The sequence below is a fragment of the Rhodnius prolixus genome, unplaced genomic scaffold (genome assembly GCF_049639745.1).
Source record: "Rhodnius prolixus isolate KJV_2025 unplaced genomic scaffold, Rpr scaffold_1, whole genome shotgun sequence".
NCBI classification, from domain to species: Eukaryota; Metazoa; Arthropoda; class Insecta; order Hemiptera; family Reduviidae; genus Rhodnius; species Rhodnius prolixus.
In genome coordinates this window covers 46,964,238-46,984,818 of record NW_027411581.1, presented here as the reverse complement: position 1 = coordinate 46,984,818, position 20,581 = coordinate 46,964,238, and the positions used below count along the sequence as shown (strand labels likewise).

The 20,581-nt window shown below is 32.8% G+C and overlaps 1 protein-coding gene and 1 long non-coding RNA gene across 8 annotated transcripts in view; one reads left to right on the top strand and one right to left on the bottom strand.

The window, feature by feature from the left end:
* Positions 1-20,581, bottom strand: part of Nmdar2 (glutamate ionotropic receptor NMDA type subunit 2) — a 691,809-nt gene that overhangs the window by 571,007 nt on the left and 100,221 nt on the right. The gene's annotated exons all lie outside the window — the stretch shown is intronic.
* LOC141461258 (uncharacterized) overlaps positions 1-20,581 on the top strand; it is a 91,741-nt gene that overhangs the window by 64,854 nt on the left and 6,306 nt on the right. For 2 of the 4 annotated variants that reach the window (XR_012462704.1, XR_012462701.1), the window contains 3 exons: positions 16,335-16,477; positions 16,849-17,088; positions 17,179-17,294. This is a non-coding gene — a long non-coding RNA (uncharacterized lncRNA). Of the gene's footprint in view, positions 1-16,334; positions 16,478-16,848; positions 17,089-17,178; positions 17,295-19,013; positions 19,186-20,581 lie in introns of those variants that run through there. The other 2 variants (XR_012462705.1, XR_012462706.1) reach the window with 2 other exon arrangements.

Sequence of the window (20,581 nt, the reverse complement as noted above, 5' to 3'; positions counted from 1 at the left end):
TATCTCTGATGTGATAGGATTTGGATTTGATCTGCTGAGGACTCCAAAGGACCAGTTGACATCACAAATTAAACTGGGAAACCTGCCAGTATAAGCTGCAAACAACCTACAAGAAACGATACCTTGTTAACTTAATAACTAAATAAGAATTGTGTATAATATTTGACTAAATTGTAGAAATAAATGAATGCCTCGATGCTGGAAACCGTGAACAAGATCTCAAAAGGGGATTATTGCGACACAAGCCAAAAGGAATGTTGAAAAAGATAGAGAATTTAAAAATTATAATAATCTGTGTTATAAAAAATTGAAATAAAGTAAAAGATAGTTACAATACCAATATTTTTAATTGATAGTTCAGTTTACAATTCACAAACTCACTTATTTTTAACTAAGTTTTTTCATGTTTTTTGTTTTTTTTAATTGGCGTTAACCACTCATACGTCTTTCGCGTTAACATTGCAATAAATAAATAAAATAATAATTTATAGAAGTTATTTACTATAAATAATCGATTCTAATTTACAAAATAGCTGTGAATATATAATGGAGGAAACCATAATATTGTAACGAAGTTGACCTGGGCGGAGAAGAAAGGCCTAGATTGTTCTAGAGGTTGAACGACCAAAGTCAGTAACAGGCCGCCACTGCATAAACAAAAGGGGCGGTATCTACTTGTGGCAGAAAAGAAAGGCCTAGATTGTTCTAGGGGTTAAGCGACTAAAGCCGGTAACAGGCCACCACTGTGTAGACAAAAGGGCCGGTCTTTATTGAACTAGAAAGGAAAGGGCTAGATTGTTCAAGGAGTTAGTGACCTGTGTAAAAGCCAGCTAAGAGAAAGGCCTCAGTTGGGGTGGTGGCATATGTGTTTCCCAGCCTGTGATTGACAGGTGAGAGGGAGACAGACGGAGTTGGAGAGAGACGGAGAATGGGAGGAGGCGGCTCACAGCTGAGGTGGTGGCAGTATGTTTTCTCCAGCCAATGAACATCAGGAGGGCGTGGAAACTTATGCTCAGAGAGTTGGAGGAGGGCAGTTCCAGTTGGAGGGAGGCACGCAGTTAAAAGGAGGCCGACACAGCTGGAGAAGTCAGTGTTAATCGAGTTTCAAGCAAGTTTTAAGGAGTTATTAGAGTTTATAGTCAAGTTTATGAGTTAGTCTTGGAGAGTCAGTGTTGCGGAGTGCTTCAGTGGTAGCTAGTTGGGCAATTAGTCAGTTGATGAGTAGAGCTGTGTTAGTGTAGCTGAGACTAGTGCAATTCGGTGCAGTGCGGACCAGTGGTCAGTCGGGGAACAGTTTTGTGGCGTTACGAAGTGAGTAAGTAACAGTAAACTGTTGTGACTGTTGTAAATGGTGACTGTAATGAATAGCGTTAGTTGCTTGTAAATGTTAATGTGAGTAATGTTAACGTGTTAATAAATCAGGTTATTACTTACAACTTTAGCGAGTTTTATTATTAATCAAACCCACATATTAAAATAACTAGTGGCAGGCATTAGTTGTGAAAGTAAAGTTTTTTTTTTGGGAAAACTTTACAATATATTAAACTTTAATTGTTTTAAAAGCAATGCATGCTATATTTAATAAGTTGCTCAAATGTAAGTAGCTTAATTTTACAGATGACTGAATCTTAAACGTGTCGAATGAAAAATAATTGTTAAGCCACTTCCACAATAACTTGGCGTTATTTGAAGTCCATATTGTACCTAAAGGAAGGCAAATACAGGTATGGAAAGAATATTGAAACTTGGAAATTCTCTTGCTCTATTTCAAGGTTTTTCTTTTTAAGAAGTTTAACCTCATCTTTTTCGGTGTATCGACAGCTAAGGTCATTAGCGTTCCTTACATCCGTTTCTTTTAGAACTCGTTTCCACTTTACTGGGGATGGCAGGTGTTCTTGCTACCTGGGCACCTTTGTTATTTCCCTCATTGTTATTTCTATTTCGGGGGGCATCCAAATTGACCGACACTTACTTCCCAATCACTCACAAATTTAGTTTAATTTTTTGGATGCAGAACTTTCTAGCTTTTTATGTTTAGGAAATATAAAATAAGTTAGTCCCTTTATAGCATCTTGATTTTTCATACATATAATGAACCTTTTAAAAAATTGACTTTCCATTTACAGAATAGAAATCAGACTTCATATTTAGTGAATGGTTATTGAGTTTGGTGGTACGAATCAGGAAAGCTTCAGAGCCCCTTTATCACATTCGCTTAAATTGAAGAATTCACCAATTATTTCCTGAAAAACTATCACAGTCGAATTCAGGAAATAATCAGTTATGAAGGAACGAGTGTGCCAAAATAAGTAAACGCTCAATTAACAATCTCCACCGTTCAGATTAGCGAATCAATCAAGAAATAACAATATCAAATTGTTATTGTTACAAGAAGATAAAAATAAGTAGTTAGACTTATTAGTTCCAATGGAATTATAAAATTGACCACGAGAAGTTTTAAGTATCCCACTAGAAAAAAGTTATTAAATATGATAAATGAAATCACGTCAAAAAGAAATTAAATTAAATAAGAAGGAAGAGGGAAATCAAATAAAATTTAATAAATAAGTTTCCCTTAAGTATCTATTACCTCGGTAATCAGGTGGCAGTGCTTGTTTACTGACAAGGTTGAATTAATTAATGCTTGCTAAGTATCAAATAACTAGTGAATTCCATCCATAAAACATAGAATACCGTCACTTAAGCAAGGTATGACATGAAATTCTGGGAAATTAATCTTATAATTATTTCGTTATCTGAGAAGATAACTTCAAAAATTAATTGTTTAAATCTCATTTTATGTTGCAATAGCACTTTATTACAAAGCAAGTTCGAAGAACAATGAAGACGTTTATTGCGTTGAAATATATTATGGCTGCTACAAAGTTTTGAAGAGATCAACAACGAGAAATTTGATATAATTATAAATTATTATTTTATAAATTATATAATATTTTCAGCTGAAAAGCAATTACAAATTTTCTTCATCATTTAAACAACCATAATTAATTAGTCCCGAGAGTGCTGCCACTTTGTTTAAATAAAACTTGTTTTGTAGTTGAAGAAATCGTGTAAAGTGAAATAATAATACTAAAAATTTCGACTTCAATCTGGCGTCGACGCAATGAAAAAACCACTTTATTTCTAGATAATCTGACACTTCAGTTTCGTACCAAATTCCAATCGATATAATTGAATATTTTTATCGCTTTTCTCCTAACAGCTCCCAGATTTCCTTTGTTTGACATGTAGATCTGGAGCGCAGTTTATTAGATTACGAAGCCTTTTTCATTGCACTGTTGACCTCCAAAACGTTTTCTCCTATTAATAATAACGCAAAGATTATTTTGACGTGAATGATAAAGAAGTAATATAAGACTTCCTACACAGTGTTAAATTAACAGATTCGTAGTAATGTAGATTAATTGCTTTTAAACAATGATACTGCTGAACAATATAGCGTTAAGCTATCTTCATGCTGAAAAGGAAGAGCTGGTTAAGACCGGATTATGCGGGGCATAGATTTGTTTTGTGTTAGGTGTTGTATAAACATCTGCTTAGAATTGCTATGATTCCTACATTGATCTCCATGGCATTAGAGACACAATAAGATATTATCTTATTCTTTCCATACCTGTATTTGCCTTTCTTTAGGTACAATATGGTCTTCAAATAATGCCAAGTTATTGTGAAACGATTATTTTTCATTCGACACGATTCAGCTATCTGTAAAATAACGCTACTTGCATTTGAGCAACATGTTAAATACAGCATGCATTGCATTTAAAATAACTTAAGTTTATTATATTATGGTTTCCTCCATTTGCAAAAGTACAGGCACTAATGACCGCTGTAGTCGATGCTCTCTTAAAAAAGAAGTACATCTTAATAGCAGAAGAAATGAAAACCCTCTTTATTTGCTCAGCATTATTTCTGCTTTGAAAATTTTTAAAAATTCCAAATTTATTTAATGCAATGAAGTCATTGAATTTACCACAAATATAGTCGATAGGTGGCATTTTAGGTTTTAGTTTTGGTCGATAAGTTTTCCGTCGAAGTTGGAGGTTGTCTGTAGTTTGCCTAAGAAAGTGTGTGCTGCTTTGACTATGAAGTCTTTGAATGTTGTCTGCTCTGTTCATCTGATGGTTCCTCATTAATCTAGGTGCTACCAAGGGCGATTCGCAATTCTTTGTACTGAAAGACCTGCAACTTGTTCATTGCGGTCTTATCGGTTTCCTATTCGTACAGGGCAAGTCAATAAATGTTGTTTATAAAGGAGTAACGTTGTGTAGAAAGTCTATATAATTGCGGTTTCAGTGATGCCAGACTATTAACCAGTTAAGCGCGTTTGACGTGAATAAACGTCAAACCACATCTCTATTACAGTGCGTTCCACTTGAAAAATATAAAATTGCCAATAACTCTAAAAATTCGAAATTTTAATAAAATACAATAAGAATATTATTTGGAGGGATGTTTCCTTTACCAACAGAACTGCCAGTATCTTGTACGGAGGGGGGTGGAGGGAGCCAAATGATAAGTGGTTGGTTGTTGACCAGACAAATAGAAACTCTCAAACCCTTGTGCAATGCCCTTATTACCTTAGATAGAGGTTCAAACCTCAGAACATTGCATGATTTCATTTTACACAGAATTCAGAGCTCTTTTCTCCTTGTAAAAGCTCTTGCGTCCCTAGCTAACTAGGCAATGCATACGTGAGGCGGTGCAAGATTTTAAAAGAGCAAAGAATGCTCTAAAATCTCAAGCCCCAAAAATTGCAGAAAAAGTGCTTGCAGTGACTATTATGACGTAAACTTTTGGTTGTTTTGCCCTGCGTTCAACGTGCATACACGTCATTGTCTGATTTTAATTCCGCACACTGTGGGGGGGTGGGTGTTAAGACTAAATTCCACGCTTAACTGGTTAATTAGAGCTGTCTAAGAGTTTGCTAGACCTGCCTTAATTTCTGTTTTATGAGTGGAGTCCCACGTAAGTCTTTTGACTTGGTGTAAACCTATATATTTTAGTGTTTCGTCAATCCGTTTCCACTGTACGTCACTATTGTCATCTTTTACTAGGCAACCGTGCAGCTTTTTTCAGTGCAATACCGGGTCTACCGGGACAGTATTCTCTCAGAATTTTTAAGTACTTTGAAAGCCTCTATAATAGTAAGAGAAAACAGTTCTGGAGGATAGGGAAAAATTAGAAATCAATCTAAACAAAGTACATAATATCCATTTTTGAACGTTTCTATATGGCTGAAATTACGAACTGAAGTTCCAGTAAAATGTTGGGTAGTGGCTGATTTGTGCACCTTTTGACGTTTAATCAGCTCTTGTATTTTAAATTGGTAAACTAAAAGTTTTTGTTTAAGGGATTAATTCAGTGGTAACTTTGCTTGAATCAATCACGGCTCACGCAAAACTTTTATAGCTGTAACACCAATGCAAAGCTTCAGCATTCCAACACATTGATGTGAAGGCGCTACTAAGAGTTAATTTGTAGTATTTACTTAACTAGGTAACTTCAAACAGCAGCTTTCTTTAGTAACAGTGATGAACTTACGCAGTAAATACGAAGACAAATGCTTTTTATTTAAACCCTTTTATTTTAAACTTTTACTGGCATTATGTTTTCCTTAAACTCAGATTTTAATACAAGTTTTAATATTAGTTTAATCTTGTAAAATTTCTTTACAAAAAAAAACATAGATTGCAATGAGGAGGAGGATTTCAAACATGTAATAATGATATGTCCACGTTATGTGGTAGAAAGGAAACGAATGTTTGACGATACATACAGGTATTTAGATGCACCATTTCGCTACGAAGACATTATATTCTCCACCAACATTTATGTGCTTAAGTCGATAGCAGAGCTAGCAATGAAATATGAATGTATTTAAAAGCTATAGCCGAATTAGAATGAATGGAAGAAAATGCTTAGAGAAGGATTACGTGATTTTAATTTTGGTTAAGCTATAAGGATGGCAGGAGCACAGAGTGCTGCTCCATCCATTAGCAGTAGTTTATGTAAATAGCGGTATATAGTAGAATGATGAATGTGTGAAGCGAATGTATTTGTAGGTAAGAACGGAGAGTGAGTGATATTCTAGTGATAAGCACCTAGACGATGCTGGCTGTATGGCGGAAGCCAATGCCAAAAAAAAAAAGGAGGTGAAGAAGCTAAAACTGATTTAATTAGTTTTCTTTATAAATTGTTAAATATGTTCTGGCAATTTTTAGTTACATATTGTCCCAATAAAAACATTTTAACCCTCCATCGGGCGCAATAGGTTTGTAACACCATAGGGCGCCACTAATCTGTGAGATTAATGACCCAATAGCTGTTAATTTCATCAAAAATGTTTTGGAAACGGATGAAATATTTCAGTTTAAGTTTTTCTTTAAAAAAAAAAAAAAAACTCGTAAAGTGGAACAGAACATTAATGTGAATAGAGAAATCACAGTGATTTCTAATTTTGAGGTGCACATTTATGAATGAATGTGTGAGATGGTTTATTAGCATTATCCAAGAAATTTTTTACGCATTGATGCCCGCCTATGTTCAGAAGAGCGAAAGAATGCCCATGAACCATCTCCGAACGTTTCTGTCGGACGTTGTCTCCAACTATACCAGGAAAAACGCCATAAAATATTAGGCTCCCTCGTCTAACACTAGAAGTAGGTTTTTTATCCGACAATTTGGTTACTTTTTCTGTACATACACACTCAAAATCATCTGCATCATGATCTTCTAAAAATTAAAAGAAAAAGCTTGTTTAGTGTCCGAATCCCCTTCTCTTTCTTCTATTCAATATTATTCAACAAAAGACATTTCTTTGCAAAAATATTCAATAAGTAGAAAACTGTCTTTTAAATGATAATATGTACTTTGTAACAGTTTTTGATAAGAAAACTTGAAAAATTTCAGTACCTAAAGAATGAGACAATCGGGCGCAACTAATCTGACAGATTACGCGGATGCTAAGTAACACCACATAACTCAGAGTAAAACACCGACAGGCCGTTCGGTTAGAAGAAGTTAAAAGAGGAAGCTACTGAGGGCCATGGCTCATTCTAAGAAATACCTGAGTTTCTATCAATAAGAAAATGCCCCCTTCATCCCCCGAAGGGGGGGGGGGTTAATTCAAGATTTCCAATTATAACTAAAAGTTTATCCTATTTTTCTTCGCCGAGATTGAATACAAAGCATTAAGTTGAAAGCCTGTTGAAAGGGAAACGTTGGAATGACTAAAGTGCCAGATGAGTACAACTTGGATAGATTATCATAGATATTGTGTACACAATCTAGTAACCATCTGCTCATAAATATGGGAAAGCCGTCTGTTAAAAAGTGAGGCTGCCAAAGACCCCTGAACTGACACTGGTTAATTTAATTCTTGACGGAATTACGTCAAGCTCAAGTACATGGACTCTAAAAACACGAAACATTACAATGGCACTTCACGCATTTGGAAATCGCTTCCAAAAATGAAGGAGCCCGAAATCTTGTTTAACTTCACTACGAAGAAATATTACAAAGTCCCAATTCAGCAACTCGATAGAAATTAGGCTATTGCAAACTGTTTCAATTGATACTTTAATTTAGGCAAAAAGTTGCTTACTAATTTCCTAATATATGATAAAATCATAACTCCTAGTAGAATAGATATTATATAGCGTTAAAAAAAAACAACTAGTTGACTGCCTCGGAAACTGTAAAATTATTGAATTGCACATCTGCAATGCAGAGAGTAACAGTCCTGCATTGAGTACTCTCGCAAAGTGCAACACGGATTATACAGATTGTAAACGCTTACCTAGTTAGTTGTGTTTTTGTATCTTATTAAAAACAAAAACAAAAAACTAAAAGTGCAAATGCATCTTAGAAGTTTTTACTTATTTCGTGCAATGGGAAGACAAGCAAGTTATGCTTGTAAAAGCAGTTAGCATTTACTAACAAAGTAGACAAGGTATAATTATTGAATAATTTCATTGTTCAAGCGGCGAGTTGTTGTAGCAACATTAGTACATCTCTGTTTCTTTATCTTTTTCCAGAAAACTCCATTAAACAATTTAGGAAAAATCCTAAACTATAATCCAATTAGTTTATTGTTCAAAAGCTTGGTATAATGTATAATCGAAGTTTAGCGAAAATCTTTGGAACTATTCATTTAAAAAAATAAACTGAAAAATACACTTCCATTTGTCATTGAACTCGTAATTTTAACCGATCATTATACTGTCTGAGTTGTAGGGCCGCCATACATTATACTACAATGATGCTTTAAAGAGCAGTTATGCCCGTAGAATTGCTTTTAATCGAATCTGTTTGCTATAACATTTTAATAAAAGACTAGGAGAAAGTTTGAATCCACGTGTAAACAATAAATCTTTCTACTTTAAAGAAAAGCCGATCCGGCCATTTTCGAAAAATGTCTAAAATGTGAAAAATTCGTAGACGTGTTAAAAGAGTTTTGATCGGTTGTTACTTTTTTCAATTTATAATGAAGAGTAAAAAGATTTCTACTTTCTCCATTTCTATTTATTGAAATAAAGTTATTGTTCTTTTAAACGAATCGTACATCTTTGTTCTTCGGCTATTTTTGACGAAAATGGACTCCGTTACGGTTTATTCTCTCCTTATTTTGAAAAGGTATTTTCATGAAAAGTTTCTTAGATATAAATTAAAATAATAATAATAAATAAATTTTAGAACAATAAAAAAGTAATCTTTCAAAAATGTATAAAGTATAATAATTTCTTTTGTAAACAATATTAATGCAGTTTTTTTATTTCTCCATTTTCCAGCCACTAGAAGGAAACTTTTGTCAGCCATTGTTTGCAAAGCCTTTTCTAAAACATTTTTGAATTTATTTGAACAGTTTCATGGGGTGGACTACACCCTCCTCTTTAGCGGTACCAACAGTATAGCAGCATCCCAAGCAGTATGCGCGTGGGATGAGATCTTCCCACAGCCCCTCTACGGTCAAATGCTCTTTCAAAACAAACAAACCATGCATAAACATTTTTCTTTTATGGACCAACATGAGTCCCCGAGGTGTTTGGGCAGCGCAGGACGTACTTTCTAACTCAGGTAGGAATTAAAACTTTAATACACACAATCTGATTATAATCAATGATGGCAATAGAATCATTTTGCATGAAGTGCGTATGAAATTCTAACATCTTCCTTATTGTCAGCAAGGGTAGTCAATAGTTGGAGGCAACAGCCTCTGACAATGATTGAAAGTTTTCCAACCTGTGATATGCATGTTGGCGGTTGGTGGTACACGATAAATAATCAATAATGGCGGAAATAAAACATTTAAAAAAAAAATTAAATCATATCGTAGAAACGGTTTTTTCCATAATTCATAAAAATTATATTTATTAATAATATTATACAGTAAAGTTGTTAATATAATACAGTAATAAGGTTAGTCTGTCTCAAGATATACAAGAAAATATAATAGCACATTTAACAGGATTAAAATTGTCTTTCATGGAGTATTTTCCAAAACTCGAAAACACCTTTCTATAAAGGGATTTCAAACCCATTCTAGAATTAGAATTGCTCATTAGAATGAATGCTTATTTTATATCACCAACCTATTATTTCTACAATAAAATAGGGAACATTTGCACTTAACTGACTTAAATAATAGTTATTTATTTAACAAGTGTGGAAAGTAGTACTTTTCCTCACGCGAGGCAGGGTTTGCACGCACGAGCGAGCGAAGCGATGCGAGTGTAAGTGCAAATTGCCGAGTGTGAGGAGAATACTTTACACTAGAGTTAAATATTATATTTTTTCTGCAACCATTAGATTTATTAACTAATAAAATTAAAAATTTCATTTTTACAGTCTACAAAAAGTAATTTATTTATTATAAACATTTATTGTTATATTACAATTATTTACATTACTTACGTATTTACATTACTTATTACATTTTCTGCTGTTTCTTTTATTGATGGAGGAGTGTTTTCTAAACAGGCATCACTAGAATCCATTTGAAATTTCTATAAGGTAACACCTTTTTAACTGTTATAATTAAAAATATCTAATTATTTATTAAAGTATTATTTTTATTTCTATATTCCTTTCAATTTTTATTTTATTTTTTAATATTCGTTTTTTAATTATTTAAATAAAATAAATTTAAATAAGCTTATTAGAGTTTTACAGAAAATATTTATGTTAATAACAAAACTTCTTATATCAAGGAAGCACAATAAAGTTTTTCCACTCACTTGTGCGGAAAGTGACACTAATGGGAATTTTCCCCCACTAGTGTGGGAAGTTGGGCATTACACAGCTGATTTTAATTGAGTAATGAGAACTTCCCGACATGGTTGCAGAAAAAGTAAATAACATTACGTTTAATATATTTTGGAATTCTCAAAATTTATTACAAAATGTTGGTTAATAATATTTAGATAAATGCATTTCTTCTCAAGTTATATAAGAATTTTTTCTGAAATAAGATTGGGTGGCCCTTTTGTTATTAAATTTAAATTCAATAATGTAATTTATACAATCAAACCCAAAGATCATTGTTCAGTGTGCAATAAGAATGAGCCGGAAACATTAATTGTCCTTCAGCTGCCCAGTCTATGAAAGTTAGAATAATCCTAAAGAAGTACTTTGTAAATTAATTAATAATTTTGAAGAGAAAAATATGTACGTAATCTTTAATTGTTTAAAAAAAGTTTTAAAGCTAAGATCTTACACTTTGTGAACACGAACCCGTTTGTAACTGGTACATTGTATCTCTATACAAATAAAGATAATAATAATAAAATAACACACTCGGTATAACAATTTTCACGAAATACTATCATTTTTACGAAGTGGTACAATTTATCATGATGTACTACCAAGTGGTACACGAGCCGAAAAAGGTTGGGAAACGCTGCATAATAGCATGATTATCTAATAAAACAGGCACACGAAAATAATTTAATCTAGGACTTGGTTAATCATCCCAAAATATAGTTTTGAACAGCTGTTCCAAGTGAAGAGCAAAGACTGAATTGGCCAACTGGATTTTATTAGTCCAACATTATTTATTTGGTACTTTATTAGACCCAAGATCCGCTGGCTTTTTTAATCATTCCTAAATTCCTCTCTTTCAATTCTACCTTTTGACATGTACATCCATTAAAGTGGGAGTTGAATATTTATTGTATTCACAAGCGATGTAGAGCAGTGAAGTCACTTCCCAACAGCTCTACCACTACACCGCGACACCAGATGAATGTGAACATAAATGTTTTGTATGTATTGTGCATTTATTTATATTATTAATATTTTGTATTAATAAAATGGTCCGGCAGGGCAGTTGTATTCGGGTTGATAGTCAAAAACTGCACGAGAAAGAGTAACGTTGAAAAACACCCTATTTTAACATTTTTTTTCTCTCTTTTTTTCAGTAAAAGATAAAATTCCTAATTTTCTTCAAAATATACAAGAGTAATGTTTTTTTTTACAACGTAGATTAATTATACTTCGAGAAAAAATTGGCTAAAAATGAGCAAAAACGGCATTTTTAAAACTAGTACTTGTTGTTCTTCTTTCCTTTTTTATAAATAACATAATGCCCATCTTTTTATTATTATTATTATTATTATTAACTTCATAATTTTTTTTTTTTTTTTAAACAAGTGCATGAATAGTTTAATACCTCCTATTAAAATCAATCTTAGTGAAATGGGTGCTAAACTTTACTGAACACATCTAATAAACTCTAGACAATATTAATGAATGAAATTATAAAATTTGAATAATACGCATAAGCTTTTTCATACTTTTCTAAATGGCTGAAATTACGAGCAGAAATATGAATGAAATGATGGGTTCTTGCTGATTTGTTTCCCTTTTGGCGTTTAATCAATCCTTATCCGTAACTTTTCAAACTGTAAGTTTTTGTTAAGGAAATCATTAATATTATTATATTATGAATTATTAATATTATTTAGCATTTATCTATTGCTTTAGATTTTGTGAGTGGGTGTGCATTTAAGTTTTGCCATATAACGGCTAAGACCTCCGAAGCCAGAGCTAAAGAAACAATCTTATGTTGGGTAACCGATTTTTCTTTTATCTACTTTATTTATTTGCATTTATACAAATAAGTATCTCCTTCAGAATATATATTCTTCTTTTATCTTCTTTCATTAACAATTCAAATTAGAGCGTCCACGTTTCAGACGTTTTATCTAAAAGAGATTACAATAGCAGTGTAAGAAACACTTATCAAATGTCACTTTTTTTTTTGGCTAACGTTTGGATATCCAGGAAAATTGGATATGAATCAAATCTAAATGATATTTCAAAATTTATTTTATTCTTCTCCTTCAGCAAAAAAAAAATCGATTAATTTTGAACCAATCAATTTAATTTTCACTTTCTCTGACAGGTTCGTATTAGGCAGAACTGCAATACAATAACATTTCCAATGGGATACAGCTCTTTTTTGAGCTAATAATATTTGTAGGAATTTTGAGTATTATCTCGTGCCTTCCACAATACCATTGGTACAATTATCATGGAAACAACTCATTCCCTTCGCCGGCAGTTGATGAACCGGTAAAAAAAAATAATTTAATCTACACAGGGAATTATCCACTGGCAAAGTGAGATGCTGTGCGGGTTGCCTTAATTTCTCTTTTTTAAAAATTTATTTATGCCTGCTAATTTATAATAATATATATTTAAATACATGATTATTATACTAACTGCTTTGGTCAGTTTATTATTGTTTTTGACATTGTTAATGTTATTTTATTTCATTTATTCAGTTAACCAGTTAAGTGAGTTCGACGTGTATACTCGTTGTGAAAAATATAAAATTGCCATTTAACTATAAATACTCGAAATTTTAATAAAATACAATAAGAATATTATTTGGTGCGATGTTTCCTTTATCTTACCAATAGAACTGCCTAGTATTTTATACGGAGGGGGATGGAGGGAGTCAGCCAAATGATAAGTGGTGGTACATGTTTGGTCTCCGCATTAGAGATTAGAGATTTACGCACACAAATAGAAGCTCTCAACCCTTGTGCAATGCCGCTTTTTACCTTAGGTAGAGATTCAGTCCTCAGTACGAGCATGATTTCTTCTTACACAGAATCCAAAGCTCTTTTCTTCCTTGTAAAAGCTCTTGCATCTCTAGTTAACTAGAGCAAATGCATACGTGAAGCGATGCAAGATTTTGAATGAGCACAGAATGCTCTTTAATCTCAAGCCCCCAGAGATTGCAGAAAAAGCCGTTTGCAGTGACTTATTACGACTATTGTAAACTTTTGGTTGTTTTGCCCTGATTTCGACGTCTATACACGTCATTGTCTGATTTTAATTCCGCACACCGTGGGGTGTTTTTTAAAACTAAATTCCACGCTTAACTGATTAATAAAATGAAAACGTGGCCATTTTTCTGTTCTACACTAAAATAGGAGAACAATTTTTAAATTTTAAGTGGGAATCCTCTGAACATCTTGCTCGTTACCTTGTACGTTTTTTTTACAAGAGTAGAAGATTCATCTAGTTGAATCTTGAAGAGCATCTGGTTCTCTCAGAGTTGGCACTACAACCTTCTCCTAGAGGTATGGGCCGTTTTATTAGAAATTTAGGTGAAGTATATTTCCACATTTTTAATTACATCCTCTTTAAAGTATTATTCCACATATTTTATAGAAATTTTATTTGTTTTACATTATCTTAACTAGATCACTTCCTGACAGGAAATTAAAAGCAATGTTAACTAACTTAATGACTTCAAATCTATCCAATTCCAAATCATTAAATGTTCACGTGATTATTTTGTGATTTCCTCTGTCGTTTATTATGGCTTTTTTCCTATATCCTTATTTTTATATTTTATTTTATTTTTTTATGTCCATGTCAGAAAAAAGGAAAAAATAATATAAGTATATAAACAAAGAACAAAATATTATGAAACAATTAACTATTTTTTCCTTATATTTTATTTATTCATAAAATTGGTATTTTTTTTAATCACATTTTTGTCGAAATTACAGCACTTAAAGTAAATTTGTTTAACTATACTTATTATTTGATTGGACGTTCAAGAGAAATTAATTGTAAAGCTTTTCCTGCAGTTATCTTGGTACATCATTCTATGTCTGACTTTAGTTTGTTAGAAATAGCAAATAATATTTCCTTGGAATAAGTTGGAAGTTAATATTTTGCAACAATAACAGTATATATCATTTCCGCTCAAAGATAACAACTGCTCCAAGTAGTTTAAAGTTCATTTGGAAAACCTTTTCTCCTGTTTGATCCGGTTAGGTCATAATCCATAATACACTTAACTACAGAAATGCAAATTGCCACTGTTTCCTTTCTAGAGATATAATACTAACTTCATCCGGTTTATGTAAGTATGTATCTTAGTTTCATAATGCTGGCATGCATTTAAATGAGTCATTTTGTGCTTTACTTGTGTTCATGTGTATAAGTGTGCGTGCTTAGTGGTTCTGTGAAAGAAGCGAATTGTGTCCAAACGATTCCTTGAAATCACTCAAATGTTTCTACTACTAGTTGATTGCAAGTGGATCCTGATGGAATTGATAACAATTTCATGGACGTTAACTTTGTAGACAGTTTTTGCCTTCTTTTCTTCGCATTTTTATCTTTCTTTTAAAAAAATTAAGTGGAACACTGAGGACTTTTTCTTTCTGCAATTACTGCAGTTATACTGCATTATTACATTTGTTAGATTTTTCCTAAATTAATTAGTTAAATAAGTTTTTTTTAATATTCGTGCGAATTTAGTTGAATTTACTTTAATTTTTTAAAATTTGTAGTTCTTCCCTCCAAGGAATTTGGACTCATTCAGGGACCAGCTGTCTACCCAGTTGTCCTGCAGATCTATGCACTTCTATTTCCAATGTGATCTGTCCTTATACATTTGGGACCAGTTTAATCCCACTTCCTTCCTAATTTTGTTGGATTTTCTTTTTCTCATATTGAGAGGTATCCTCAGACCACTCCATGACTATCTTGCTCCTCCTAATAAATGGTCTCTGCCTCATAGAAGTGTCAAGCAGATTTGAATTCAACTTTTTAATGAAAACCATCATATCTCTTAACGAAGTTTTTCTAATGATCTCGTTCCTTACTTTATCGCTTCGTTTTAAATCAACCTTATTCTGTTATTTGCATCATTCTCACAACTATATTTCCTTTTCATGAGCTTTGGTGGATGGATAAACTTTAATCATAGCTTAAGACAAAAATGCAGCTATCAAATTGCAATAAAAAAAAATGCTGAATTATTAAAAAAGTATTTTCAAGAAGTATATGTGTTCACTCATCTGAACAGTACCTCAATAGTCATGAGAGAAGACAACCCCACCATTAAGCCTAATACGCATAATGTAAAACATATAATTTTTTATAGCAAAGCCTTGAAGATGGTCTAGTCACTTGATCAAAAGCTCGATATGAATACAGATAAAATTATGGCGGATATTATTATTATTAAGATTGGCAATAATCTTTCTTCCATTTGATTTACTGAATCAGTCACGATAAAGAACGAACAGTAAATAGAATACTATTACAATGTTTTTTTTTTTGCTCTTTATGTGATTTAAATGAACTTGATTGCCTAGGCCTACAACATACAAAAATTTATAAACCTTAAAAGGACAATTGTTTGTCTTATTTTGTCCCAGTGCTGAATACAGGGCTCTTTCTGCAAAGTCTTCACAATTAATATCAAAGCACAATTGGATGATGTTTATTTTACAATAGAATCATTCAAGCTGAAATCTTTCATTACAAATGAGTGAGTTCAACTTTAAATAATATCAGTTTTTTTTCTGTCATTTTAAAGAGAATGGAAATATTTATACATATGGAATCCAAAAACTTTGTAGAGCCATATCTTTTTTTTTAGGTAAACTGCATTGCAATAGGATTTCAGAAGAGTCTCTATCCTTTAGTAGAAATTTTAATAGATTTTAATAGAAGGGCTTTCCGCCAGGTAGAGGGTAGCACTGGTAATTCCTTAAAAATGCTGTAGAGAGCGGAGGATGGAATGGTTTTTGTTAGTGACTGTACACATGAAAGTTTTGCACAGACTTTAAGCTGATAACCATATTTTTTTTATTTTTATAAATATTTTTTGGTTCGCTCAGTTATATTATTCTTTAATATCTAAGCCACAAACTTACCTTTTAATTCCTCTCAATTTATATTAAATTGTACGAATGAAATTATTTGCTGAAGGAGTGATTACTAAATTGTTAACATTTACCTATTCTAACAATAACTAACCTTTATTTTTTCCGCAGACAAACGTGAATGAAAACTGTAGAGATGGTTCGCTCGCAGATATAACGGACTGTAGAATGTGGTTCTAAGACATTACCATTCAAACATTAGAAATCAAGAAGTTCAATACTAAGGGTCAAGGACTATCATGAAATTGCAATATGTAAGTGGAATTATCTTTCAAACCTGAGGATTGGAAGAATAAATCTTTACAGAGAAACCAGTTGCATTGTGAGGCGCACAAAATATAGTCCAAAGAGTTCATTGAAATAAAAAAGATAATAAGACAGGGATGAAACCTAAATTCTTTAGTATTTGTGCAGTACTAGACTAAGCACGGATGAATTCATTCTATTCTGGCATCAGGTGTAAGAAAAATTAGTATTAATATATTATAATATTAATATATAATGTATAGTTATATAATATTAGTATTTCACTAACAAAGTAACTGATGAAGAATTAGCTATAACACTGGAAGACTGGTCATACAATTTGAGAAAAAAAGATAAAAGATAAAGTTGTCTTTTACAGAAACCTCTCGTCAGAAGTGGAAAGTTGAGTCCTGCAGATTTATACAAAGAAGATATACTATCACTGACAAAATTGTGGATAAACATTCACGTTGCGGACATATTGCTTTTATGAACCTAAATGGAAAGGAGATGAAAGGACCTCTGCTTTAATCGATCGATCATTTCTTTAACGAACAAACTATATAGAACAGCCAGCAGACAACATTGATAGCAACTCTATACTTTCAAAAACAAGGAGGTACCAAACACTAACTGATGCCCAATGATTTGTAATAAGAACTACTCTGAACTTTTGATTTTTGTGTGAGACTTTATTTTACTGTTGAAGGAGGATGGTGTTTATTATTACTAAATGTGCGATTCATGCACAGATAATACAAATATACTCTTAAAATGCTGTTCTACTTGGTGCTGCCGAATTCATTCAGAAGGCAGTCTCAAAAGGTTGGTATTAAAATAAGATTCCTTTAGAAAGAATATTTTCTAGTAAATGTTTTAGTCAATAGTATCATGTATTTAGAGTACATCGTTCGAGTGTTCCCGAAAAATAGCAAACAGTTGAAGAATTGTTCTTTAAATCACATTTTCGGAAAGGGAATTTTCTTGTGATTTCTAATTTTCAAGTAGAACCGTCAATCTTTTTACCAGAACCCCGTGAGATGTATTTCCCAGATATAAGGGACGAAGAAAGAGACAAATCTTTATTTGTACGTGTGTAATGTGAAATACCTTTAATAGTTCCACAGTTGCAGAACACCCGGGAGCTGCATTCCAACTACCCTTCTCCATAACTCACTCCAAACATTTGAATACTTTTAATTCTTTACTTCTTTATTGCTGGGATTTATTTTCACTCTCCATTCTGTGCAATTCTCGCTCCAGATTCCTACTGTCTTCGACGATTACCTCTCTCACTTTTTTTCAATAAATAGAAACAAATAAAGAGGTGGTTGTTGGTCTAGTGGTTATGAAGCGTAGCTTTGTAAGTGCAAGTTCCCCAGTTCGAGTCCCGCGTGAAGCAATTTTTATTTGTTACAAAAAAAAAAATATGAACAGTAAAGTACGTGCTTCCGTCCGTCCCTGTCCATGACTCTTAATTGGCAGTTGGACCTTAAACTCCACTTGAAAGAAACAGTCGATTACCTTCCATTTTTACTTTTTTTTTTAGTAAAAATACAATGAAGAATGTTCTACTGGAATGTTCAGTTAAAACGAATACAAACATCCTGTGCACCATATTTCGGTATTCCCAGGAATACCTTCATTTATCCCAATGAGGGAGCCGAGAGATTTATTTTAAGCTTTTAAGCCCATTCACGTGAAGCGTACAAGACAGTTAACATGATTAACACCCGTCTCTAACAGAAGCTACTATCTAGTTTTACTTTTAAGCCCTTCTAGTTACCGAGAGTAAATAATCCATAATCACTTAGTAACCCTTTAAACATGCAACACAGAGTCTATTACACCACTGGACCAGTCATAAAGTTTTATTTATGTACTTTACAAACTTTCCATTAAAAAGTGCAGAAGTTTCAAACCACTGAGCGTCTTCTTAAATGAATTTTAAAAATTAATAAAATTAAGTTATAAAATTGCTCAAATTTTTATTTTTATGGTTATCAAAGAGTTTCATTCAATTATATCGAGATTATCTGATTGGTGTGCTCTGTTCTAGCAACCCAATTTATTCGGACAGCATCCCATTTTGAGTAAATGTTTACATTAGAATTTCTCACGCAGTCCCTCTCTTTTCTTAAAATTGTCATTATTTTTAGACAATTTTAGATAATGTTTGCATTAAAAAGTTTATGGAACGCTAATCCAAATATAATCTGCAACCTTAAAATAAATCTCGGACAATGATTAGCCCAAAAGTTGTATTTTCAATCTTTATTTCCAATCTCTAAAAAATGTGAATCCCTTTACTGCAATTTCCGGTCCAGAGACTTCCATTGTGACTACTATTGTTGTGACTAATTTACAGTTACCATAATTAAAACTTCAGGAAATTCCTTTATGATTACAGTTATTTATGCCATTGTGATTCCATGATCTCTAACCAGTTTGTTTGTGTTGAGTTATATCTTTATAGGCTTCATTAATGGAATAAACCTTTATTTTAACTATGTTGGGTTTATTTTTTTAATTACGCTGTTGTAGCGGGAGTGGGGATTGAAGAGATGATAAGACATTTGATATAAATTTGTTAAGGAAATAAAATATCTAGCATTCAGCAAGTCTTGGTTGTCACTATTGGAAGAGTGGGGCAAAGGGAGAAGCTGCGCGCTTCCTATATCTTAGTGTCATTAGTGTGTTATACTCGAATGTATGTACATGCCCTTAAAAGGTTTAATTTGTAAAATGTGTTTGCTTTAATTATGATAATAATATAACTCTTATTATTGTGTTGTTGTTTATATATATTCAGTTTTCTTATTTTCCCCCTTTAACCCTAACAAAATTAATAGGATTTAGAATTACTAAAATAGGATTCAGAGTTACTCACTACACGACAATTGTACAACATTCTACTAGCTCCAATATGGACTTATGGACTTGAACTATGCGGGACTGCCAAACGCACAAATTGCATTCAATCTTTAGAATCCAAAATCCTACTTACCATAGACAATGCTCCCTTTACATTTCAAACCTCAACATCTATACCGACCTTATAATTCTCTTAGTTTCCGCCAAAGCTAAACTCCAATACCTGAAATTCCACTCCAAACGATCTCCTCATTCAAATCCACTTATCCAAGCTCTCTCAACCTCAAATCTTCTCTCATACCCTCCTAGACGTTTGAGGCGCCGCTGGCCACGTGACCACCTGAATGCCTGTAACGTCGGCTATCCAATTGAGGTAGGAAGGTAACATATATGGAAATCTAAATGAGAGAATAGTTCAGCTCAGAAACGCTGAGAACTTTAAAAAAGCCGTGAGTTTAAATCGAAGTGAAACTTAAGAACTTAAGTTTTGGAGTCTTCTTAGAACTTCTGAATACTTTTATGGTATAGTAGGCCGAAAATAGAAACGGCATTCTAAAAGACTACTTACCAGAGTATTGATAAAAGTTTCGCAGGCAGTTTACGATGTTTAAGACTTCAGTGATTCTTTGAATAAAAATCAGAAGAGAAAATGTCTTCTTATGTATGGAATCAGTGTATCAAGTATGAGCTTGGAGCCGAAAAATTATACCAAAGTCGATTAACAACCACTCTTAAGGTTGAGACAGCGAGTGTGTAAAAATGAGGAATTAATGATTTACGTCGGTTTAAGTATGCAGTAGAACTCGGGTTATTTTTATGCGCGTTAATATCATAAGTTTCTTGCGGGTCTCGATATCAACACATTTCTCGCCATTAAACATAATCGCCTTCACTCCCCATGCTCCAAACCAATCAACATGGTGACATCGACTGGTCATTATATTTTTTTTAGATTTTTTAGATTTTACTCGGCAGGACGGGACCCACGCCCCACGGCACTGCAGCCACCAAGAGGCTTATTGTGCCTTCCCTTGAGGCTAGTAGGTTTCATTATATAGTTTCTACCGTTTTTCCCGACAATTACAATACATATTAATTTATTTTGTTTTAATTTTCAGAGGTGTACAGTATATAGATTTAAGTACACGTTCTGGTGTAGTTTAAACATATAGTAGTATTTTCTCCGCCCTGTATAACGTTGACAAATCGCTCAATATATATAATTGCTCTATCCACTG